This window comes from Suricata suricatta, chromosome 3, assembly GCF_006229205.1.
Source record: "Suricata suricatta isolate VVHF042 chromosome 3, meerkat_22Aug2017_6uvM2_HiC, whole genome shotgun sequence".
NCBI lineage: Eukaryota > Metazoa > Chordata > Mammalia > Carnivora > Herpestidae > Suricata > Suricata suricatta.
In genome coordinates, this window is record NC_043702.1 from 92434245 (window position 1) to 92461574 (window position 27330).

The following is a 27330-nucleotide window of genomic DNA, read 5'->3' on the forward strand; positions in this document are numbered from 1 at the left end:
ATTCCTTATTTCAGTTTAATTCTTGTTTCCTTTTGAAAGAGCAACTTGATTGTTAAATTTTCTTCAAGATTATTACAACTTGAAAAAAATGTTGATTTATTTATTTTTGAGAGAGGGAGGAGGGGCAGAGGGAGAGAGAATCCCACGCAGGCTCCACTCTGTCAGCACAATGCCCAGAGTGGAGCTCAAACCCACAAACTGTAAGATTATGACCTAAGCCAACATCAAGAGTCAAACATTCAACAGACTGAGCCACCCAGGTTTCCCACATCTTTATTTTAATTAAAAGTTATAGCAGAGTAAAAAAGACTATAAGAAGAAAATCATGAACTTTATGTTCAGTACATTTTTCAGTAGTTTTTTAGTGAGTGTCTGGGAAAGGTAAACATTTTTGCTTCAGTAAGTCTAAAGAGTTTTTGGACTATTCTCATTATTGGCATTTATTTAACTCACTTTGGCATTCTAGGTCCACAATTACTTGTTCTCAACACTTTGAAGACATAATTTTCTTGTGTTCAGGAATTTATTTGTGATGACTGCAAATATGCTGGCAGTCTCGCTTTTAAAAAAATGAAGTAAAGGCGTGCCTGGGTGGCTCCGTCGGTTAAACATCCAACCGGGCTCAGGTCATGATATCATGCTTCATGAGTTCAAGCCCTGTATCATGCTCCTTGCTGATAGCTCAAAGCCTGGAGTCTGCTTCTAATTTTGTCTCTCCCCTTCTCTGTCTCTCCTTAGCTCAAGTTCTGCCTTTCTATCTCAAAAATAAACATAATAAAAACATTTTTTTAAATAGGAAGTAGGGGTGCCTGGGTGGCTCAGTCAGTTAAGCATCCAACTGTGGCTCAGGTCATGATCTCACAGTTCATGGGTTTGAGCCCTGCGTCGGGCCCTGTGCTGACAGCTCAGAGCTTGGAGTCTGCTTCACATTCTCCTTCTCTCTCGGTCCCTCCACAGCTCACCCTCTCTCTCTCTCTCTCTCAAAATAAAATAAAGGCATAAAAAATTTAAAAAAAGGAAGTATAGTTGACATACAGTGTTACTTCAGTTTCAGGTGTATAACACCGTGATTTGTCAAGTTTATACGTTATGCTGTGCTCACCACAAGTGTAGCTACCAACTATCCTCATAGAGCACAATTACCGTACCATTGAGTATATTGCCTGTCCTGTAGCTTTTCTCCCTGGGACTTACTCACTTCATAACTAGAAGCCTGTGCCTCCCTCTCGTCTTTATCCATTTGCCCCATCCCTCCCATCTGTAAGTTTGTTCTCTGTATTTATCGGATCTTTTCTGCTTTTTTTGTTTGTTTTTTTTTATATTTCACATGTAAGTGAAATCACATGGTTATCTGTCTTTCTCTGTCTGACCTCTTTCAGTTAGCATGGTGCTCTCCAGGCCCATTAATGTTATCGTGAGTGGCAAGATCTCATTCTTTTTAATGGCAAATATTCTACTGCATATGTCTCTATATACCACATCTGTATCCACTCACCTCTCTGTGGACACTTGGGTTGCTTTCATACCTTGGCTATTGTAAATAATACTGTGGTAAACATAGGGGTACATATGTCTTTTTCTTTGGGTAAATACCCAACAGTAGAGTTATGTTGATTTTTAAATTGATTGTTGAATCATATTGTATTTCTATTTCTATTTTTATGTTATAACTGAAACAAAAGCCTGTTTTTAATTGAAATATAATTAGCCTACAGTATTATATTAGTTTCAGATGTGTGACATGATTTAACGATTCTATACATCACTCAGTGTAGTCACCATCTGTCCCCAAAGTTATTACAATCTTACTGACTATATTTCCTATGCTGTATTTTTCATTTCTGTGGCTTATTTATTTTATAACTGGAAGTTTGTACCCTTTATCTATGTCACCCATCCTCCCACCTACCTCCCCTGGCTCATTTGTACATCACTCTAGCACGGGGGCACCTCAGTGGCTCAGTCAGTTGAGCGCCTGACTCCAGCTCAGGTTATGATCGCGTGGTGAGTTCAAGCCCCACATTGGGCTCGCAGAGCCCGCTGCAGATCCTCTGTTCCTTTCTCTTTGCCCCTCCCAGCTTGTGCTGTTTCAAAAACAAATAAAAAACAAAAAACATCTCGGGTATCTTTTAGGATTCTCTCCTTGCTGGGTGTGCTCTATAGCTTTAATAGTATACATGTTGATATAAATTTATTCTGTATTTTCAATCATAACACATTTTTAGTTTTGAAAAAAATAGTCATTATTTCTTAGGATATTTCTTCTATGTTATTCTCTCTTCTTTTTTGGAGTTTCTTAGATGTATTTTAGAAACTTTGATATTTCTTATCTTCAACTATTTCTCTATGCTTCATTCTAGGTGAATTCTTCAGTACAAGTTTTAATTCATTAATTCTCTCTTCATCGTCTTCTCTAAAGTTGATCTTCATTGTGGCATTTCATTTCAGAACATGATTTTCTTTTATAGATTTATAATAGGTCTTTTTGTGTTTCATATATGCATGTTCTTGTATTACAAGTTCTCACTCTTGTTTGAATTTTTTTCCAATTTTATATCTTCATTTTTACTCATTCTTTTTTCCAGCCTTATTGAGATATACATGACAAATAAACTGGTATATTCTTAAGGTATACAATGTGATATATATATGTAGTGAAATTAATACCACAATCAAGTTAATATATACATCACCTCAAATAGTTACAATTCTGTGTGTGTGTGTGTGTGTGTGTGTAGAACACTTAAGATTAACTGTCTTAACAAGTTTCAAATACATAAAGTATTATTAGCTGTAGTCACTATGCCATACATTAGATTTTCATATTCATACAGGATAACTGAAGGTTTTTACCCTTTGAATATTTGACCAGCAAGCCCCCATTTTCCCACCCCCACCTCGCAGTCCCCGGATGTCGCCGTTCTACTCTCTGTTATATGAGTTTGACTTTTTATTCAGCTTCCACATACAGGGAGATAATGCAGTATTTCTCTTTCTGAATTGGCTTATTTCACATTCATCCATGTTGTTGCACATGGCAGGGTTTTCATAATTTTTAAGGCTGAATAATCATGTGTGTGTGTGTGTGTGTGTGTGTGTGTGTGTGTGTGTGTGTTTTAAACACCTTGGGTTGTTTCCATGTGTTGGCTACTGTGAACACTACTTCACCATACATGGGACGGTAGATGTCTCTTCAAGATAGTGATTTTGTTTTCTTTGGAAATATATTCAGAAGTGGGATTGATAGATTATGTGTTCTAATTTTCAATTTAAAGGAACCTCTATACTATTTTCCATAGTGGCCGCACCAACTTACATTGTCACCAACAATGCACAAGGGTTCCCTTTTCTTCGCATCCTTGCCAGCACCTTGTTATCTTTCGTATCTTTGGTAATACCCATTCTAACAGGTGTGACGTGATACCTCATTGTGGTTTTTAAAATTTTCTTAAAGTTTATTTGTTTTTGAGAGAATTAGAGAGAGTGTAGCAGGGAAGGGGAAGAGAGAGAGGGCAACACAGAATCTGAAGCAGGCTCCAGGCTCCAGGCTGTCAGCACAGAGCCCGTTGCAGAGTTTGAACTCGCCAACTGTGAGATCATGACCTGAGCTGAAGCTGGACACCTAACTGACTGAGCCACCCAGGCGCCCCTCATTGTGGTTTTGATTTGCGTTTCTCTGATGATGGCGATGTCCAGCACCTTTCCCTATACCTGCTTTGCCTTATTAGTATGTCGTCTTCTGATGTCCATTTTCGGTTTTTCATTCCCTCATCAGTGAGGTCTCTTTATTTTTTATTATGGCTCTTTTGTTAGTATTAGCTTTCATGTGCTTTAAGTTTTCCATTTTATCTTGAATGAGAATTTCCCCCCCCCCCCGCTTCTCTCTGCACACTCCTTTCCATCTCGAGGATTTGTGGGTGCCGTCTGCCAGCTTACCAGACAACCAGGGCTTAGATGAGTAATGTGGTGTGTCTCCCTGGAATATAAAATTGGGCGCATCTCAGGTGAAGCTGAGCTAGCAAATGACTTGAATCAAGTCCAAACTTTGGGACTTTCCTTCGACCATACAGATCAGCATCCGGTAAAAACTGGGGCCTCAGGCAGCAATAGTTTTTACTAACCTTCCAAGATTGAGGGATCCTTTCCCCTCTGTTTTCATGAGGAGAGCTGCTGCCTTTGTCTTTAAACCTTTCTGGAAAGATTTCGACACCTAATATGTATTTTATGTGCATCTAGACCCAGAACTCAGTAAACCCAGGACTTCAGGATATACTTTTTTTTTTCCCCTCTGAGCTTAGTTTCTGGTTTATAAGGATATTTATCTTGTTTATATTTCCCAGAGAATTTATCTGTGACAGTTATATATCTTTTTCAAATATTATTTAATGGGAAGTTCTTACTTTAAGGTCCATTTATCCATAGCTGGGCTGCAGAGTAACCATGAATTCTTAAAATTGGGCACAAAAATGTACATATGTTAAATGTTTGGATTTTTCCAGGGTATTAAGTATTTAACTTCCTTCTGGTCCTCAAAGTTTTCAAGAGCTACTGACCTAACGTGACTCTTTACATTTGAATGCATGTTATATAGACAGGCGAATCCCAACTAGTCGGAATATATTTTGTTCCTCTTCCTTTCCATATAATAACATTTTATACCTTCAACAACATTAACATAAATTGAAAAGGCAATGTACAGTGGCAGCTTTGAAAAGGTTTGAATAGTAAAATTGAAATTCAGCTTCATAGTACTTTTTTTCCTTTGGCAATCAAAGGATATTTTTCCTTTAATGGAAAATATGCAAATATTTAATCAAAACAAGCTTGAAATGATGAGGGTATTTATTTATGTTTTGGTCTCTTAACAACTGTTTTTTTGAGGTCATGGGAGTTAAATGCAGTTTGCTTGTTAGAAGGCAATGAATGGATTTTCAGCAACTGTAGGCTACTGAGACAATGTTCGGATTGTGCATTCCGTTAAGTGTTCAGTGGGTGCTGGTAAAAGATGGTAGAAGGCTCTTGCTGTTTACTCTAAGTGATTTAATTGACTACGCTGTGTCCAGCTTAACTTAAATTCAGATATACAGTGTATAGTTCTTATGAGTCTTGTCACCACTTCATAAATATGAAATTTTAAAATACTATGGGAAAATGGAAATATATTGCTTAGAAGTAAAATAAAAATGAGTGTATCACTTAAAGCAAAACACAAACAAGTTGGGATGAAGAATGCCCTACCAAGTTTCTCTTGAAACTTGAAGCGATACAGTAGGATAAACAATCTAAAGCTGTAATTAAGAAAACAGGGGCACCTGCGTGGCTCATTCGGTTACGCGTCTGACTCTTGACTTTGGCTCAGGTTATGATGTCATGGTTCTTGAGACTGAATGCCATGCTGGGCCCTGTGCTGATAGCTTGGGATTCTCTCCCTCCCTCTCTTTCTCTGCCCCTCCCCTGCTTGTGCGCTTTCTCTCTCAAGAGCAATAAATACACTTAAAAAGAAAAATAATCCCACTTAGAATAGCAACCAAAAAAATATAATACTTGGGAATAAATATAGCAAATGAAGTGTAAGAATTGTACACCAAACAAATGTGAAACATTGTTGCAAGAGATTTTATTTTTCTACTTAAAATTTTTTTTAAATGTTTTTTTATTTATTTTTGAGCAGAGAAAGATAGAGCATGAGTGGGGAGGGGCAGAGAGAGAGGGAGACCAGAATCGGAAGCAGGCTTGAGTCTCTGAGCTGTCAGCACAGAGCCCAACGCAGGGCTCGAACCCATGAATGTGAGATCATGACCTGAGCTGAAGCCAGAGGCTTAACCGACTGAGCCACTCAGCACCCCTGAAAGAAATTTTAAAAAGATCTAAGTAAGTAGAAAGAGATCTCATTATCATGGATCAGAAGACACAGCATGTTAGGATGGTAATACCCGCCTCCCCAAATTGATTTATAGACTCCATGCAATCCCCATCAAAATCTCAGGTACCTTTTTGCAGAAGTTTACTAACTGATGCTCAAATTCATATGGAAATACAAGACATATTTATATGAAAAATAGCCAATACCATTTTGAAAATGAAGACTGATGTTAGAAGTCTCACACTCCCAATGTCAAAACTTCCTAAAACACTATAGTACCCCACCCAGTGTGATACCCATAGGACTCCACCTAGACATCACATGGATAAAACTGAGAGTATAGAAATAAACCGCCGCACTTAGAGTTGATCGATTTTTGACAAGGGTGCCGGACAAATTACTTGGGGAGAAAAATAGCATTTTCAATAAATGTACTAGGACAACTGGATATCCATGTGTAAGAGAATGAATTTGGTCCCCTACTTCCCAGCATAAAAAAGTAGTCAAAATAAATCCTAGACCTGAATGTATGAGCTAAAATCGTAAACTCCTATAATACAGGTAGATTCTCATTACTTTGCAGTTGGCCGTGGTTTCTTTAGGGGTGACACCAAAAGCATGAGCAACAAAACAAAAAATAGGTGGCTTAGACTTTAGTAAAATTAAAAAATTTTGCATGTCAAAGGACACTCACTCTCATGACAGTGAAAAGGTAATCCACAGAATGGAAGGAAATAATTGTAAATCGTATATCTGGCAAGGAATTATAGAAAATGACAAACAGAATTTTCTATTTCAACAGTAAGAAGACAAATCAGCCAATTAAAAAATGGGAAAAGTTTAAATACATGTTTCTCCAAAGAAGATATACAAATGGCCACTGAGCACATAAAAAGATGCTCACCAGTATCTGACATTAGGGAAGTGAAAATAAAAACTACAGGGAGATAGCCCTTCTTACCTCACTAGGGTGGCTGTAATCAAAAAGATAGCTGGTAGCAAATCCTGACAAAGTTGTGGAGAAATCAGAACTCCGATTCATTGCTGGTGGGAATACCAAGTGTTGCAGCCACTTTGGTAAACAGTTTGGCAGTTTCTCAATGTGCTAAACTAAGAGTTTCCATTTGACGCAGCAATGCCGCTTCCAGGTACACACCCAAGAGAAATGAAAACATATGTCCACACAAAATATTGTACATGGATGTTTGTAGCAAAATTGAGAAAGAATTCAAATTTCCAATAACTAAAAAAATGGGTAAATAAACTATAGTAATTCATATAATGGCATATTATTTAACCATAAAAAGAGTATTAATATGTGCATGGATAATTCTTGAAAACATCATCTTAAGTGAAAGAAGTCACAAACACTACTTGTTAGAGTTCCATTTATATGAAATGTCCAGAATCAGCACATCCCTGGGGACAGAATATAGATTTTGTGCTTGCCTATAGCTAGTGGTGGGCGGTGGTGTGGGGAGATGGAGGGCTCATGTCATTTTTTTTTTTTGTATTGCTGTGTTTTTTTTTGTTGTTGTTTGTTTTGTTTTTTGAAGGTATTCTAACATTAGATTATAGTGATGGGTACACAAGTCTGACTTCACTAAGATCAACTGAAAAGCACATTTTAAATGGGCTGATATTATGATGCGTGACTTGTATCTCAATAAAGCTTTAAATAAAAAGATTCAGTGGATTTCAAACTAAAGGTTTTAATCCCTTGAAATTTTTTCTAGGTTAAAATATTTTAGAGCCAAAAGGGGCCTTAGAGATCACTTAGTTCATTTCCTTTTACATGTGAAAGGAAGAATCTGAAGAACGGAGAAATAATTTGTCTGAAGATGTGTAGGTAGTTACTACAGATCCAGCTATCAAATCTTATATTTGAAGCTCTAAAATGTTGAGGCATCTGGGTGGCTCAGTAGGTTAAACATCTGGCTTCGGCTCAGGTCATGATCTCACAGATCGTGGGTTCGAGCCCTGCGTCAGGTTCTGTGCTGACAGCTCAGAGCCTGGAGCCTGCTTCAGATTCTGTGTCTCCCTCTCTCTCTGACCCTCCCCTGCTTACACTGTCTCTGTCTCTCAAAAATAAATAAAAACCATAAAAAAATTTAAATAAAATGTAATAAGACTTGCTAAACCCCACCGAAACCATCTACACAGCAAAACATGAGATGTGAATATGGCCATAATTCAGGCCATTTAATTAGTGTGACCTATCAAAATATCCACATGTGACCTGAACAACTTTTTTTGGTGGCTTAGACACACTAAAGCCAACAAGGAATAAAAAACATAAAGACAGCCAACCAAAACGTTACAGAAGCATGTGCTCGCATACCTCAGAGAATTTACTAAATTAAAGAAATATATAAAATTGTCTTTGAAGTAAAGGCTTTTTAATCTCTGTGCTGTAATGGCATCCATGAATATCTAAAAATTATTTAGAAACCCAAGAATTATTTTAATTTTAAAGTAAGGAAAGAAAATTTTAAGCTTTCCGAACTTATTCTGTAACTTATAATAATTGCTTTCACATTTTGACTTCACATAAAAGTAGTATAAAAGATCTTTGAAAAGAAGGTTTGAATTTCCTCCATTGCATTGGCAGGTGATGGAAATTTAAATCCCCTCTCCCCCATTCCTGTTCTGAGTTTTTGTGTTAATGTAAGACTGAGTCTTCTTGGAGTTTTACATTAATTTAAAAATGTAAAAATCCTCAAACTTTAGAGGAGGTGGAAGGTTTATGAGGACTCATGTAGCCAGAGTTTGCAAATTTGTAGTTCATAAGCTGCATACTTCTCAAAGATGAATTGGGGGGGCTTGTGAAATGGGTTTTTTAAATCTAAGCAATCTTTAAAAACTGAGAAATTTTACACAAATATCTGAATTTCTGGCTTCTCTTAAACTTTGACTCCTGCCTGGAGGGTTTGGATGCAGCTGAGTGCTAGCTGCCCATTTGAGGCAGAATGAGGGCTTTCAGGCCGACATGACCCCGCTTCCCTCATTTACGTCACCTCCCTGACTGATTTCAGCTCTTTGGGTTTGCATCCCTGTCTTTACCCAATCATTGTTTTCCTCTCCCCTCCCCATAAGGTGTTTCATCAAATGGGCGTACACCTAGTGAAATAATTCAGAACTCATTGTCACCATGGCCAGCTTCTGTTGGTCAAGGGAATCACAAGCCTTGCTGATTATGTGAGGGTCCAGTTGAATTGCTCCAAACAGGAAATTGATAAACCTGAACGTGTTTGGCATCTCTAAATAGGAATATTCTCAACAGAGATGAAAGTTGGCTCTTGAGACCAAAGAACTTTGAAATCATGATGGTTTGTGGCCCTCCCAAGGTCAACCGTACTAAATTAGATCTACAGTATGTCTGTGGTATTAAAATTTCATGGGGAGAAGTGGAACAATTAGAAAAAAAAAATGAAGGATGCTGAAGAATGGTGATAAAAATTTTAAAAAGCTTGAGAAACAGTGAAACAGAGGGAGGACTCCATCCTCAGAGAGACTAATGGCCAGGCCATCTTCCTATCAGATGTGGCTCCTTATGTAAAGACCCTTGAATAAATGTATACAAAAGTAGTAATCAAGTAATCATGTCTTCAGTCCATCTGCATAGGAGGCTACACAATCCAACTGCAAGAAGTAACCAAGCGTTAACTTTTCTTTTAATCTCCAGCTTTATTGAGATATAATTGATCTATAACATTGTGTAAGTTTAAGGTGTACAACGTGATTTGTACATGTACATTATGAAATAATTGCCATAACAGCTTTAGTTAACACCTTCATCACATCATATAATTACCACTTTGCATGTGTGTCTCTGGTAAGAACATTTACTACTTACTTTCTAGCAACTTTCAAGTACACATATTATTAACCACAGTTATCGTGCTGTATGTTAGATCCCCAGAACTTACTCATCTTGGAACTTTGATCAACATCTCCCCATTTTCCCCCACCTCCTCACCCTTGGCAATGACCATTACAGTCTGTGTTTCTATGAGCTTGGCTTTTTATTTCTTGTCTGATTACTGCAGCTAGGACTTCCAGTACCACATGGAATAGAAGTGATGAGAGTGGACATTGTTGTCTTTTTCCTGCTCTTAGAGGAAAACCTCTCACTTTCTCAACATTGACTATGATGTTAGCTACAGGTTTTTCATATATGACATATATTGTGTTGAAGTATGTTCCCTCTAATCCCACTTTGTTGAGAGTTTTTATCATGAATGGATATTTTATTTTATCAGAAGTCTTTTCTCCATCTGTTGAGATAATCATATGGTAAAAACCATATTAAACCATTTATAGTTTATCTTGTTAATGAGATGTATCACACTAATCAATTTGGGAATACTGAACCACTCTTATATCCCTGGAATAAAACCTAGCTGATCATGGTAAGTGATTTTTTAAAATGTATTGTTGAATTCTGTTATATTTTGTTGAGGATTTTTGCATCTAAGTTCATCAGAGATGTTGATCTGTAGTTATCTTGATTGATAGTGTCTTTGTCTGGTCTTGGTATCAAGGTAATGCTAGCCTTCTAGGATGAAATTGGACGTTTTTCTTCCTGTTCTATTTATTGGAGTAGTATGGTTCATCTTTAAGTGTTTGGTAAAATTCACTGATGAAGCCATGCAGTCCTGGACTTTTGTTTATTGGAGGTTTTTAAATTACTGATTCAATTATACTACTATTAATTGGACTATTCAAATTTTCTTTCTGATTCAGTTTTGGAAGATTATATGTTTCTAGGAATTTATCCATTTCTTCTAGGGTGTTCAAGTTGTTGGTATATAACTTTTCATAATATTCTCTTATAATTCTATTTCTGTGGTGCTATGGTGTTGGTTGTTGTTTTCTCCTCCTTTGTTTTCAGGTTTTGTTTTTATTTATGAGTCCTCTCTCTTTTTTTCTTGATGAGCATAGCTAAAATTTTATCAGTTTTGGTTATTCAAAGAAACAGATGTTGGTTTCACTGAACTTTCCTTTTTTTGCGGGGGGGGGGGGTCTCTGTTTCATTTCTTTCTGCTCTAATCTTTTTTATTTCCTTCTACTAGGGTTTTTTTTGTTTTGTTTTTGTTGTTTTTTCTAATTCCTTTAGGTATAAGTTTATGTTGTTTGAGATACTTCTTATTTCTTGAGATAGGCTTATATTGCAAAAACTTTTCCTTCAGAACCATTTTTGTATGTCCCAAAGATTTTGGTCCATTGTGTTTTCATATTCATTTATCTCCACATATTTTTTTATTTCCTCTTTGATTTCATAGCTGACCCATTTGAAGTAGCATGTTGTTTAATTTATGGATATTTGTATTCTTTCCATATTATTTTCTTGTAATTGATTTCTACTTTCAAACCATTGTAGTTAGAAAATACTTGATATGATTTTAGTCTTAAATTTATTGAGGTTTGTTTTGTTGGCTAACACGTGATTTGTCCTGGAGAGTGGTCTAAGTGCTCTTATGAAGAATGTGTATTCTGCTATTTTAAGATGGAATGTCCTTGATAGATCTGTTAGGTCCGTCTGGTCTAATGTGTCACTCAAAGCCACTATTTCCTTGCATTTGACTCTGTGTTTCTAAAGTTCAGCTTTTTAAAAATTCACATATAAGTAGGCTCATGTAATATTTATCATTCTCTGTCTGGCCTATTTTACTTAGAAAATTCCATGAATATCCATCCATGTCACAAAGAACAAAATTTCCTTCTTTTTTATGGTCGAATAGTATTCCATTCTGTGTGTGTGTGTGTGTGTGTGTGTGTGTGTGTGTGTGTGTCTCACATTTTCTTAATCCATTCATTTGTCATCATCCACTTCAGTTTTTCTGTGTCTTGGCTGTTGTGAATAATGCTGCAAAGAAAACAAGGGAGTGCAGGTATCTCTTTGAGATACTGATCTCATTTCATTTGGATATTTATGCAGAAGTGGGATTGCTGCATTATATGGTAGAAAATCCAGGAGAAAACAATTCATCATTGCTGACCTAAGTATAAACTACTATAGTATAACCATCTTTGTAGAGTGTCTTGATTCTGCCTGGTGAATTGAACTTGTGTATAAGCTCTGACCCACTGAATTCTCTGTATGAGAGAGAAATGTTCCTGTCTTTGTTCAGAAGAAGGAATGAGCAAGAACATTGATAGCAGCATAATTTGTAATGTGAATGGCTAAATATTGGAAACAACCTAAGTATCTATTTTTGGGAATTGGGTAAACTGTTGTAAATCAATTTAATGGTAATATTTAAAATGAATGAGACTTTTTTTCTTTATGGATAAATCTTGATTCTATAATACTAGGTGAAAAAGAAGAATAGTGACTAAGTAGAGAAAGCATGATACCATATATGTAAACATAAACAAATGTATATTAAATAGTATATGTACCATTCTTGGTACATTCTGATAGGTAAATTATAAACAGTATTATAAATATAGGTAGTAAAAATATAATTCATTTGTAGCAAGCATGCCTTCTTACTACAGGGTAATAGCTAATGGGGTTTTAACTGTACCTGTAATGCTTTATTTCTTAAAGGACTACAGCAAATATGGCAAAAGATTAACTGTGTTAACTATGGGTGGTGGGTACCCAAATGTTTGTTACTTTATGTACTTTTGACATGTTTAAAATTTTAATAACAAAAAATATTTCAAAACACTGTAGTGATCTAAGAATATGTAGAAATTTCCTCAGTCTGGTAATTCTTGGTTACAAAGAAACCAGACAATCTCATAATCACTGGTGAAAAAAATTACAATTCTACTGAAGTACGGAACAAAAGTTCTGGCTATCAACTTGTTATCTTTGCCAATGCAATATGACTAAAGAAGGAATTAAGAATAACAAATATTGGGAAAAAAAGCCTCAACGTTGCTATTTTCTTTCTAGAAAACCCAACAAAATAAATAAGCATATTTAGAACTAGCAAAAGTGTTTACGATAATGTCCAAACATTTATTAATCAATAGTTTATTTCTACACTACTTATAACCAATCAGAAAATGTAATCAGAAAAAAAGTTTTACTTCAAGACAATAAAAATAAGTAAATATCTTGGATTTAAAGGAGATATGCCTAAGGATTACTTCATGAAATTTATGATACTTTACTGAAGGACATGACCAAGAACCCAAATTAATGGAGAGGTATTCTGTTTAGGTTATCTTTGGCTACATAACAAACGACTCTAATATTTGGTTACTTAACTCAAAAATGACTTCTTTTTTTTCTCATAATTCTGTGAGTTGGCAGCCTCTATGATTTTTCTGTTCTTCCTAAGTTCATTCTTAAGGATGTGGTCATCTGAAGGCTTAACTAGAGCTGGAGAGTCCAAGGTGGCCTCACCTAGGCATCTTGCAGTTGATGTGGCCAGGCACCTCAGTTCTCCTACTCCGGTGAGCTTTACTGCACTTCATAGCACAGTAGTTTCAGTGTTCTAAGACAGAAGATAGAAACTTCATTTAAGGTTTAGTGTCAGAATTCATTACCTTCTTTTTTTTTTTTTTTTTTTTCAAAAAAAAAAAAGCATCCTAACTCCTTTCATATTCAAGAACTGGAATGGACACCACCGCTGGCTGCAAAAGACACATTTCAAAGGCAGAAGGGGCATTCTGAGACGGGAGGAATTTTTGGCCATTAAGCAAATTTACTTAGCTGAACACATTTACATAACTGAACAGGAGGACTCAAAAATATAATCTAAATTCTTCCCTAATTAATCTATAAAGTTAAATACAATCCAATAAAAATCTGTGCCATACTTTCTGTGGAACATAATGAGATAATCATAAAGCTCAACTGGAAGATAAAGCCGAGCACAAATAGCAAAGAAAATTTCCAAACAGAACAACAACAAGGGAAACTTGAGCAAGAAGATAACAACATTTACTAAAACTTCATAATTAAAGCAGTGTGGGTGGTAATGATATGAGATTAGGCAAATAGATTAGTATTTTTTAATTGATTTTTTTGTAGTTTCTATACTCACTGTGGGGCTCAAACTCACAATCCCAAGATTGAGAGTTGCATGCTCCTCTGACCGAGCCAGCCAGGTGCTGCCAGATTAATGTATTTTTTTCAATAGAGAGTCCAAGGAGAAGAACCATGTATATATATTGAACTTTGCTATTACGCAGAGGCATTTCAAATCAGCGGAGGAAACTTAATCACAATATTAATGAATATCTTTTTCAAAGACTAAGTTAAATCTATGCTTTATACCATGGGCAAAAGTATATTCAGACAGAACCATAAGAGTATTAAGAGAATATAAGGTTTTTTTTTTCAGTTTAGAAGCTATAAAGGAAAATATTGACACAGCTGACCATAAATACATTATAACATTCTATACAATGATGAACAAAGTGAAAAACCAAGAGATAGACTGGGAGAACATACTTTCAATCCTCATTCGTGGAGAATTAACATTCAAAATGTATTAATAGTTCCTATGACGCGATAAAACAACAGGAGTGGGAGAGTGGGCAGATAACTCAAGGAGGCAATACAAAGGAGAATGATTCAAATGACTAACAAATATATAAAAATACCTAGCTTCACTAACAATCATGTAATGTAAATTATAGCAATGAGATCTTTTTTTTCATTTGCTAACAATTTTGGAAAAGATTTAAGGTCGATTCTCTCCAGTAATAACGCTTATGTGGAGAATAGGTAGTCTCATACATTGCTAGTGATAACATGCATTCTTAAAATATTTTCAAAAGCTGTTAAGGGTGCATGTGACCTTTGAATCAGTATTTTCGTATCCTTTGAGTAAATACTTAGGAGTGCAGTTGTTGGGTCTTAGTGTAGTTCTGTTTCTAACTTTTTGAGAAACCTCCCTACTGTTTTCCAGAGTGGCTGCGCCAGTTTGCACTCCTGCCAATGGAATATTACTGGGCCATAAAAAAGAATGAAATCTTGCCCTTTTCAATGACAGGGGTGGAACTAGAGTGTATTATGCTAAGCAAAATAAGTCAGAGAAGTACACGAACCATGTGATTTCACTTATATGTGGAATTACAGAAATAAAATAGATGAACATAGTGGAAGGGAAGGAAAAGTAAAATAAGATAAAAATGGAGAGCAAGGCAAACCAGAAGGAACTCTTAACTGTGGAGAACAAACGGAAGGTTGATGGAGGGAGGTGGGGGGGGATGGGCTAAATGGGTGATAGGCGTTAAGGAGGGCATTTGTGGTGATAAGTACTGGGAGTTATATGTAAATGATGACTCACTAAATTCTATTCCTGAAACCAATACTGTATTATATGTTAACTAACTTGAAATAAAATCTTGGAAGAAAAAATACTATTGGCAATTTCTATCAAAATTATGTAATTTTATACTATGATTCTACCTTTAGAAATCTATACCTTATGGAGAAACTTACATAGGCACAAAAGAGGCAAATGTAATTCTAATGGCAGCACTGTCTGGAATCAGAAAACAGCAGTGCCTGTTTCATTTTCTACTCATTAAGTTAATGATTTATTGTTCATTCTATAGAACAACATAGAGCTATAAAAAATGAGTTAGGTCCATCTGTATTGAAAATATTAGGTGAAAAAAGTCACAAAGAAATAGATGTTGATTCCATTTATATGGAAAGGAAAAAAATCAATATTTATATATTTACATATTTCTACAGGGAAACAAGTGGGAAAACTTAAAAGTTGTTACCTCTGGGGGAGGAGTGAAAAGGGTATGTTTTTCACATTATAGTCTATATGTGTACGTTTTTTTACTGTTTGTGTCTTTTACAAAGAGAATAAATGCATATATTATAATTTTTAAAGGAACCTGAATAAAATAAAAATGATTACCTTCTAGATTTTCATTAAGTTCTAGGAAGTTGCAGAAATAGGGACAAGGAAGTCAAGGGCTGTGGAAACTTTCTCTAAGAGAAAGTGTTGAAGAAACTGGGGGTATTTTGTTTGAATGAAAGAAAACTTAAATGTGTGGTAGGGAACAGAATTAGAGCCAAGTGGGTAGAAATACAGGAGACAGTGAAACTTGCTAACTATTCATGACCCCAAATGTGAGGTGGGCTCCTGAGAAATGCGGTGGGAGTTTCTGTCACCAGAAGAGGTGAGCAGAGACCGGCCAACAATTTGTTAGGTTTATTTTAGAGGCAATGACTATATTAGGGTGGGGAGTGAAGAGAGATCTGGAAGAAACCATTAAAATTTTTTTTAAAAAATATTTATTTTTTCGAGATTGAGAGACAGAGCATGAATAGGGGAGGGGCAGAGAGAGAGGGAAACAGAATCCAAAGCACGCTCCAAGCAGTTAGCACCGAGCCCGACACAGGGCTCGAACCCACAGACCATGAGATCATGACCTGAGCTAGTGTCAGATGCTTAACTGACTGAGCCACCCAGGTATCCCTGGAAGAAGCCATTTAAACCTCAGGTTCTGGGATTCCAAATATCCTGAACAGATGTTCACATGAAAATTATTGTGCAAGATCTAAGCTACATGACCTTTGTAGTCCTTTCAATATGTTAGATTATGTCCACAACAACGTCTGGACACTTAGCTAGAAAGTGCATAGCTTTATGCAAACATTTGTGGAATGTTACTCTTAGGTAGGCACAGATACGTTCTCCATTTTAAATTTCAAATCCTTGGGGCGCCTGGGTGGCTCAGTCGGTTAAGCCTCCGATTTCGGCTCAGGTCAGATCTCACATTCATGGGTTCGAGCCCCGCGTCAGGCTCTGTGCTGACAGCTAGCTCAGAGCCTGGAGCCTGCTTCCAGTTCTGTGTCTCCCCTCTCTGCCCCTCCCCCTCTCATGCTCTGTCTCTCTCTGTATCAAAAATAAATAAAACATTAAAAAAAATTTCAAATCCTTTAGTATCAAAGGAGCATCAGCTTACTGGACATGGAGAATCTCAGACTTCACTGTAGACCTACTCAGTCAGAATCTGCATTTTAATGAATCCACTGGCGATCCCTAGTCTTGAGTCTGAGAAGCACAGGTTTATCTAATTATACATTGAGCTTCTCTTATTCCTGAGCCTTCAAAGCCCAAAGAAAAAGAAACAGCTTATCACAAGAAAAAAAATCCTCAATAATTAGACATTTTGATTAGCACTGCTCAGAATTTGGGAGACATGAGGCCAAGAAGGAAAATTTCACCAAATGTGCACACCTAAGTGTATACACATGGGTGTACGTGTGGGACATATATGCATCATGTATACACACACCCACCCTTAACCTCCCTCTCCTGTTACTGGTGTACGTGGGTGATCATCAACTGTTTCACCTTTGAGGGACTTCAGTTCACCTCCCTCCCCACAAGTGAATAGTGCTCTCAATTTCATTAAACACTGAATAGAAAAAGACAAACATCTATGAGACTTTTTTTCATAGATTTGATTATGATGGCTGTTATTACTTAGGACATCTTTAATGTCATATTCTACATTTATGGTTTATTACGAATTCTTTCTCTTGGTTTCAGCATGTTAATGGTTATTTCAATCTTGATTTCCTAGGCTTTGAGCATTATTTTTTTCACATCAGGATTGTTTGGGTTATAGGGGTTGTGGAAGGAGGTTACCATAAAAGAAAAGAGAAAACCTTTTAAAGAGAAAAGCTTCCAGGTAGCTGGAAATATTCTAATTACCATGTGAGGCCTTAGCAAAAATGTACTGTCATCCAACTTACTTGATTATATCCATTTCCTGAATTGTTTTGGCTTTTCACTTATGTGCTAAGACATTTAATGGGAAATAATGAATTCAGAAGTGTTCGGGGACATTTTTCTGGATCTTCTCGAAACATTGTTTTTCATAAACAGTTTTCCTAACAAGTCATGTTGTCTTTCAGCAGGCTTTGCAGAGTATAGGGCATATTCTACCCAACTGGCCCCAGATGGAAAATACGCTCTTGAAATTGGATGGTTTTTTAAGTGTAGCTCTCCACAGCCTTCTCAAAGGGGGAAAAAAAAAGCTTGAACAGAATGCATTTAGTAGCATGGTCTATAATTCCCCCAGCATCCCACGTATTTGGATGTTTTTGCTTCTGGCTGTGGAATTTTTCTAATTTAATTAACTCATTAGCGGTAGCAGATGACACAGTGTGAAAATTCTTTTCCCTAGTCACTTATCTAAATATCCTTCCAATCCTCTGGGGTTGTGTGCACACTTTATTTATTTTTAAGAGTTATTTATTTATCTGTTTCATTTTTACACTGACTTTCCCCTGAGGAGTTCTTGGGCAGCATACGGGCATTTCATGTAATGAACTAGAAACGTTTCTTAAAGCGATAAATGAAGAGGTAGAGGAGGAAGCCTAATGGGGAGGGCAGCAGCTTTACTAAGAAGGACTGGGAGAGAAGGAACAGATGGTTGGACAAGAGCAGACAGAGATGGAAGGCATATCCTGGTCCAAAGCCCCGCCGTTCTGCCTCTTAGCTTTCGGTTCATACACTTTAAACACGTAGCAATAGTTACTGTCTGGAAATCAGCTGGAAATACTTGAAGGAAATAAAGGCAGGTTTTACAGGATTATTCCAACTGAAAATGGGTCTTCTTTGTACCCAAATATTCATTCATTCACTCACATTTTTTTACCTTTTTACAATATAAATCCCTCCCCTACTTAAAATTTGAGGATGTGTGCTTTATATCTTTCTTCTTTCTTTCTTTCTTTTTTCTCTCTCTTGGGGCCTAAACAGATCTGGAACCTAAACACTATTATTGAATTCTGAACAAAAGGAATTCTGTTGAGTTATACCTAACAGTTATTGAGTATCTTACTCAGTATTTTTTTTATTTTTTTATTAAAAAATTTTTTTTTATGTTCTTTATTTAATTTTGAGAGACAGAGAGAGATAGCGTGAGCAGGGGAGAGTCAGAGAGAGAGGGAGACACAGAATCTGAAGCAGGCTCCAGGCTCTGAGCTGTCAGCACAGAGCCCGATGTGGGGCTTGAACCCACGAACTGTGAGATCGTGACCTAAGCTGAAGCCAGACGTTTAACCGACTGAGCCACCCAGGTGCCCCAGTATTTTTTTAATGAAAATAATTTTTAACATTTATTTATTTTTGAGAGAGACAGAGCATAAGTGGGGGAGGGGCAGAGAGAGAGGAAGACGCAGAATCTGAAGCAGGCTCCAGGCTTTGAGCAGCCTTCCCAGAGCCTGCCATGGAACTTGAACCCACAAACCCGTGAGATCATGACTTGAGCATCCTAAGTTGGATGCTTAACCAACTGAGCAACTCAAGCACCCTATTACTCAGTATTTTAAAACAAACTTTTTAAACTTTGGAGCCATCTTGTTAAAGGGATGGCTGCTCTTGTTATTATCTGAGTTTTACCTTTGAGGAAAACAAGGCCAAGTGATGTTAAATTGCTCAAGGTCACAAAAATTGCTTATAGTCATAGAACTTTTCAGATGCAGAATTTGAACTCAGGACGATCCCTGATGCTGCTACCCAAAATGATGGGGACATGTCACAGGATTGATGGAGCCTGAAGCGGTGATGAGGAAACTCCCTTGTGTCCTCACTGAGGGAGAATCAGAACCCAAGTTTCTATAGCAAATAAGTTTTGGGTAATAAAAAGGGTTGACACGGAATTGTATATTTTGAAAGGCTGAACATTAGTGGTATGTGAATGAGATCTCAACTTAAAAAAAATTTAAGTGTTCAGAGTTAAAAATCACTGAATTTTGAAGATCTTAGAGGTTCAAAGAGCTCTTTCTGTCCTCCATTCCTAAGGAACTTAATTCAAATTAGTATCCATTTGTTAAGTGTTGCATTTTACTGAAGCTCCATGTTGACCAGCCCCCTAGATTTCCCGGCCTGATTGACTGGAGTTCACTGGTTCCGGTGTTGGAGGTAGCCAAGTGTGGAGACCACGAGGCAGTAATTCCTTGTAATTCCTTTCTGGCATTTAAACTACCAGCTGTAGGCTACTGAGTAGCTTCTAGGGTGAGACATTTAGTAAACATGAGCTCAGAAATCATTTTTTAAAAACCGATTTTCATCATCATGCAAAATTTCCCTCCACTTCAAAGAAAAAAGCTGTTGTCACATCCTGAAGAGAGTGTTTCCAGCCCCTAATTTATCTGGCGAGGATGAGCTACGTTCGGGAAATCTGTTAGCATTCAGTCTTCTAAATCAGTTTCAGGGTGCTGTTCGGATTTAAATAGGTATTATGTGGTTGAAAAGGCCCATCATTTATTTATTTATTTATGTTTTAAATTCTTCTGTCCAGAATGGAGACCGTGGTTTTCTGTTTGGAGTGTATACACAAACACGTGCATGTGCGCGCACACTTCTACACATTCACATATGCATGCAACCCCCCCACACCTATATACGTGTATACGTGTATACACACACATCCCTACCCGTGTACTTCGCTGATAGGTGTATCAGTAGCAGAAAGTTGTTGAGGCAATATATCTTCTCAAAGGAAACTGCTGTGTGTATGTAGTTCAAGTATAAGATAAGCCAACTGCTCTTCTTAATGTAGACTTGATGCATGCAGATGAAAAGATTTCAATACGAAGCTGACAGGAGTTTCAAAGATTCTATTTGGTAGCTCTAAGCAAAATCTTACAGATTCACAGTTTCCTCTTTTCCCTCCTGCTCTTAGCACTTAGGAATGAGAGCCAGGTACTCTTAAAGAACAGCAGGGAGAAAAGAAGGAGCCGGTCTGGGAGCATTTGAATCGGGATTTTCTTCTACTCTTCTACTTGGTATTGGAGGTTCTTTCCTTCATTCTCTGAATGGTGATCTCACTCTGAGTTTCTGAGCTGTTTGTGCATTAATTTGGACTCTACATCTGATATGTCTGTCTTCAGTCAACATTAATTTTTGCACAAAGTGAAAGACTGGTTTAAGCAGGGTGATTAGTGAGCTGGACAGAATGGGCCTACAGAGGAAGATGCCCATGCATATTGTATCTGACGTTCTTCTTTGGGGTCAGTGTTTCCAGGTTAAGAATTGCTGGTTGTAGTGCTAAAGAAAGGCAGTTGTTTCTGCCAGCAACTCCATGTCCCTCAGCCCTTGAGAAAGGGAAGGAGGCCATGAAAGGGGGCACAACTTCATCCTTTCACACTGGTGCTGTAGGTTGGTGTCATTTAGGGAATTTAAAGTCCTGATGACTGATCCACCCCTGGTAATCCTGATGCACTTGATCTCAGTGACTCCCCACATGACTCTCGTTGATGACAAAGTTTCAGACCCACTGCTTCAGCCCGTGGTCACCAACCCAGGCTGTTGTCACCATACTCTGGTGCCCATGGCCTCTTCCTCTAGAGCTTCCAGTGGTCTGGGATGGTGTCTGGGCATTGATTTGTTTTACAAGGTGCCCAGGTGATTCGAAGGAGCATCAAGGTTGGAATAAAAAGATTTCATCTTTGCTGGGGACGAGAATTTTGGTGCCCTTTTGATTTGTCTTTGGCATGTCCAAGTCTGAAATTATTCTTTGCAGGATTCATACTATGTAGGAGCTAGTATGCTGGGTACTGCAGGGGCCATGTCAACAAATTTGACAGTTTCTTTTCTCTGGATGGGTACCTGGCTGCAAACAATCCTATTTTGCACAGTTTGTTGCTTACTGAAGCGGACTGAAAAATATCGTGAATCATACATTGTCTCATTGCAACCTCACAGTAACCTGGTGGGAAGAGATTGGCAAATGTAAACTCACAGAAATTAGAGAACATGTTCAAGTTTACGTGGCAAAGAGGGCTGAGAGCCAGATCTTCTCATGCCCTTGGTGCTACATTTTTCCTCCATTTCTTCTGGCACTATCATTAACATTTCAAAGCAGGGCTGGGGAGTGGGGGGGATCAGAGAGGCAGGGATTGCTCTGGAGAAAAGTTCTGAGAATAAACGTGTGAGTGGAAGAGTGAGTGTGTGTAAGTGTGTCTGCATGTGTATGACTGTGCGTGTGAGGAAATATGTCTTTGGGCTTTTATTTAATGGTCTTGTTTGGTTATTGTCCCTTGAAAATTATGCAGTCTGTTAATAAAGTCTGGCAGAAAAAAGAAATTACTGACATCTTTAGGAATATTAAAGGGTCTGTCTAGTGTTGAAAGGCCATTACTATCTGTGAGGAAAATTAAAGAGAGTTTATTATGCCCCAACAGATCTATGGATATCAAGAAATGGTATTTTCATCACTTAGGGAGAGATGTATGTGGGAGGGGAGGGGAGACCGGTATCAGTGTCCATCAGTCAAAAAAATATGCTTAATATCCTGTCTTCCTTCAACTCTTTGACTATTTTTCTGGCCATTACAAGGAGGGAGAGGCTTCCAAACCAGAATGCAGAGTCAGATGTGTGTTCTTTCTAACGAGTTGTTGGAAGCCATAGAAAAGGCACGGACAGGACTTGGTTATGATACTTTGTTAGTTGAGGCAGGTCCTAAGCAGTAATTTTTAGGTTGGTAATAGTTTTAAAATAATGATAAAATGTTTTCTTTGAGGTGTGAGTATGTCTGTGTGTTTGGCTAAAAAAGTAATTTCAGGGTTATAAATGTGTATAGCAGTTCTTTGCTTTAGCAATGTTATATTGCTTCCCTGCTCTTTCTGTGTTCACAAAGACAGCTGCAAACATTCATTTATTCATTTATTCACGTGAACAACAAATGCTCATTGAGGGCCTTCCACGTTGCTATGCATCAGGCATTATCCTACGTAGGAGAACACAGAACATAAAATATCGTCCCTGCTCTCCAGGAACTTGGTGTCTGGTAGGCTTTTTAATTCCATGCCATTGTTCTGGAGGGTCACAAAAAGGAGACCAGGAGTTGCCCAAGGAAAGCTGGCTGCATGTCCAACGGTATCTTTATGGGGTGTGAATCAGTTACTGTCAGGCCTGGAAAGGAGAAACTGCTCTATATAGTTCATACAGGGAGAGATTTAATGCAAGGAATTTTTTAATGAAACTGTTGGAAAAGCTGGAGGAGCAAAAGGCAGAAGTTTGTGGTGCTCAAAGACAGGGAACCTGCTACTGCCCTTTCTTATACTGAGCTTGTTGGCGGAGTCACAGACTCCTGGATTGTGTAGTCACTTGCTATTAGTGCCACTCGTCTGCAGCCTGAAGCAGAGGGCTTTTCATTTCCCGTTGCCTTCTGATATCTCACTGCCTCCTCTTGGCAGAATCCAAGTGGGCCAACTGACTAAGGAGTCTTGATAATATTTGCACCTCTAGACTTGCAATACAGAGAAAAGTCTAGCAGGGAAAAACAAAGGTGAGCAGCAGTGGTGGTGAAATCCTGCAGTGAATTAACCAGCTGAGAGAGAGAGAGGGTCTGGGGGTAGTCACTGATAGCTGGAGTTTTCGGTCAGGTTTTAGACTCAGAAACTTGATTATTAGCACACTGAGATATGATCAGACTTTGGTATCTAACTGAAACTAACCCTTGTCAATTTTTTTTAACATTTATTCATTTTTGAGAGATGGAGAAAGAGCATGAGTGGGAGAGGGACAGAGAGAGAGGGAAACAAAGAGTCTGAAGCAGGCTCCAGGCTCTGAGTTGTCCGCACAGAGCCCAAACTCAAGAGCTTGAACTCAAGAACCGTGAGATCATGACCTGAGCTGAAGTCAGATGCCTAATCGACTGAGCCACTCAGGCACCCTGAAACTAACTCTTATGGATTGAAATATAACCCCTAAAAATTCACCTTAAAATTTTTTAAATATTTTTTATTTATTTTTGAGAGACAGAGACAGCACAAGCAGGGGAGGGTCACAGAGAAAGGGAGACACAGAATCTGAAGCAGGCTCCAGGCTCTGAGCTAGCTGTCAGCACAGAGCCCAATGCGGGGCTAGAACCCATGAATTGTGGATCATGACCTGAGCCAAAGCTGGATGCTTAACCAACTGAGCCACCCAGGTACCTCTAAAAATTCATCTTGATGCCCTAACCACTAAAGTGACCATATTTGGAGATAGGGCCTTTTAGGAGGTAATTAAGGTTAAATGAAGTCTTCAGAGTTGGGACCTCATCATATAGGATTGATTTAAGAAAAAGAAAAGAAAGAGGGACAAAAGCATGTGTGCAAAAGAAAAGGTCATGTGAGGACACAGAAGGTGACCAAATGCAAGCTAAGGAGAGATGTCTCGCTGGAAACCCACACTGCCAGCACCTTGATCTTAAACTTCTAGTTTCCAGAACTGTGAGAAATTAATGTCTATTGTTTAAGCCAATGAGTTTGATATTATGGCAGCTCAAGTTGAACAATATACGAAACAAATATATATAATGATGAATATAGAGTCAGAGGCTTAATTGCAAATTCTTATTTAAAATGTAGCTTTCCAGGAGCGCCTGAGTGGCTCAGTCAGTTGAGCATCCGGCTTCAGCTTAGGTCATGATCTCATGGTTTGTGAGTTCGAGCCCCATGTCGGGCTCTGTGCTGACAGCTAGCTCAGAGCCTGGAGCCTGCTTCAGATTTTGTGTCTCCTTCTCTCTCTGACCCTCCACTGCTCGCACTGTCTCTCTCTGTTTCTCAAAAATAAATAATATAAAAAACATAAAAGTTTTAAAAATGGAGCTTTCCAAAAGATTGCCTCCTTATATTTGCTGGTCAGCACATTCTTCTTCTTTAAGTAAAATTACTTGAGAATCAAATAAAATTAGAAGATTGCTCTATGGCATTGGTCTCAGAGCAAGGAAGTTTGTTGGATGCTATATGTGGCTAGTGTCGTATCAAAGTGTCTGGGATCTGATGTACTCCTTTTCCCTCTAGACTTGCAGTCCTCGCTGGGTGTATGTCGATGTGGGCCCTGGGTTTCACCAACAGTCTGGAGGTGGAGTGTGTCAGCCTTTCTGGCTTTTCTTTTGTGGACCCCTCTCCTTTTCATATTGATACATCCTGGTTGCCATTTTGTTTTGGGAGTGGTCTTGCTTTGATCCTTTTGGATAGCTTTAATCCTTTCTGTGATTGCTTTATGGTATAATTTGTGGATTTTCAAGTTCTTGGGATGGGGGTAGTATATACATTTAGGATGGTCACTGGCCAGGACGCACTCCTACAGCTGTAGTCCTTGCTCCCATCGACTGTACCTTCTGATTGGCCAATCCCTGTGCCTTACCAGTGGCTAAAGGTCCATCTCTGCCTTTATAATTGACACCACAAAGTATGGAAAGGAATTCATCAGCTTAAACCTTTCAGTCTTCCACATTGCAGACGAGGTTGTTGAAGTTCTATTGAAAAGACCTCTGTTTCCCAACATGACCGACCTAGCAGCCTATTAGGGAGCATAAAATCCAATTACTAGCATTGCTTGTGGAAGTTTAATCCTATTTACCAGAAGAGATAATCAATATATTTAATATGTAAATCTTTCCTACATGTGCCAGGTACTGGTAAAACTCTTTAAATGGATCCTCTCATTAATCATCACAACAATGCTTCTATGAACAAGGTCATATTATTAATGCCATTTTATAGATCAATCAATTAAGCCGATGTAGATTAAATAGTTTATTCAATGTTATCCTCTAGTAAGGAGTAATTAAACCTTAAGTGTTGTGTTCAGAACGAGCAAGTTACCTTGACCTATAAGACCCTGTGTGGTACAGTTGTTGCTTATATTTTAGCACTTTTCTCACACATTGTCTTCCCGGCTTCCTTCATTCCTAAAAGACTGATCCTCTATTCTGGGGGCACACGAACCTGTCTCCAGCTTTTTCCCAGTGAGAAGACTGGTCCCTCTCTCTAGAATGCTCTTTACCTGGATTTTTATATGGCGGGCTTCTATTTTTACCATTCTGTCTAAAATGTGCTCCCCTTCCACATGTTTGGCAAGGGTTATTTCCTTTGTAGCAGGTGCCTATCAAGGTTTGGAGTTGTTTGCTTATTTATTTCCTGTATCTTCCATGAAGTTCCATGAAAACAAGAACCTAGTCTCCCTTATACATGCCTGTACCACTAACACCTAAGTACTGGGTCCTTCCTACATTAGGAATATAATAAATACATGCTGAATGCTAAAGGATTCTCTATCAAGACCAATCCAATGCCAGGGCTCTTTGGAATAAGAGTTAAGATGACAAGAAACATACAAAAAAAAAGGACAACAAGAAAATGACTTAGGAAGGCATGTTTTTTATGGAGGGAGAAATCTCAGGGTCTGAGTAGTGTCTCTAGCTGGGTCCATCATTACAGAGTATTCTGAGCTACCAGTGAAGTGAGGTAGTGGTGAGGGGGGGGCGGCAAAGTGGATGGGAACTGCTGAAAATAAGAAAGGCAAGCCCTTAGAACAAGTCTCTCTTGGCTAATAGTTTTGCCTATAGTAATAGTATGAGACAAACTGTGTTCTGGAAGATGCTGCCAAGAGTTTATTTTTAACTACTAGCTACTACCAAGTGCAAATAATAAGAGCTTGCTCTGTTTGAACTATGCTAGATGATGATGGTGATTAATAACGTAACTCCCTGAGGATCCCCAGGGAACTTGGGGGAGAAAGAAGTCTTTGCCAAGTAGGGTGACCAGGAAGGTCACATGAAGGATATGGGATGTGCGCCAGGCACTGGAGCAAGGGGGAAGTTAGACCCAGTGGAAGTGAAGGGTGTGATCTAAAAGTGTGGTGTGGGAAATGTGCCTTGTGTGTTCAGGGACTGTCAGAGACTAGTTGGCAGGAAGTAGACCTTGAACATGATGTTGAAAAATTTGCTTTTATATCCTGAATTCACAATGGACTTCTAGGAATTTCTTTTTTAAGTTTCATTTATTTATTTTGAGAGAGACAGAGATGGCATGAGTGGGGAAGGGGCAGAGAGGGAGAAAGAGGAAATCCCAAGGAGGATCCACATTGCCTCTGCAGAGCCCGATGCAGGGCTCAAACTCATGAAACTGTGAGATCATAATCAAGACTCAGAGGCTTAACTGACTGAGATAAGGCACCCTCTAAGAGTTTCTGAGTGGATAAGTAGTGAATTGAAATTGGTTTTCCTGAAAGTGAGAGCTGGTAGGTGAAGGAGAGAGCCTACAGCAGGGAAGGCAGTCCATCGCTTTCCTACAGCTGAGCATCATCTGGGCACACGCTGCCTGGGGCACGGCTGTCCCAGCCCTCCTCCTCATGGGGGAGAAAAAGCAGAGGGAGGCCATGTGCTATGGGCTTTGAGGTCAAGTCTGTTACATCCTCATTAGATTTGGAGCAATTGAGAGAACCGTGGAAAATATTTCTTCTAAATTTTATCAAAAGCTGATTGGTACGATATTTTATTAACTTCAACTTTTTTTTTTATAATACCAGTACAATGGCTATGTGTTTTTTGTGGATTATGAGCAATTTCTGCACCTCCAAGTGCCTTCTGAGTCGTCAAAGACAAATTATGTGAAATTAGTATTTAAGGTTAACTGGTTTTTAATGTAATCTGTGCATAATGGTAATTTACATGTAAATTGTAGTTTATTGCCTTTAAATCATTTTACATATATCATTTGATCACCAACATTAACTGTT

General features: G+C 38.1%; 1 protein-coding gene across 1 annotated transcript in view; it reads left to right on the forward strand.

Annotated features, from left to right (window-relative positions):
* The window catches only part of NCKAP5 (NCK associated protein 5), an 857737-nt gene that overhangs the window by 19835 nt on the left and 810572 nt on the right, over positions 1–27330 (forward strand). The gene's annotated exons all lie outside the window — the stretch shown is intronic.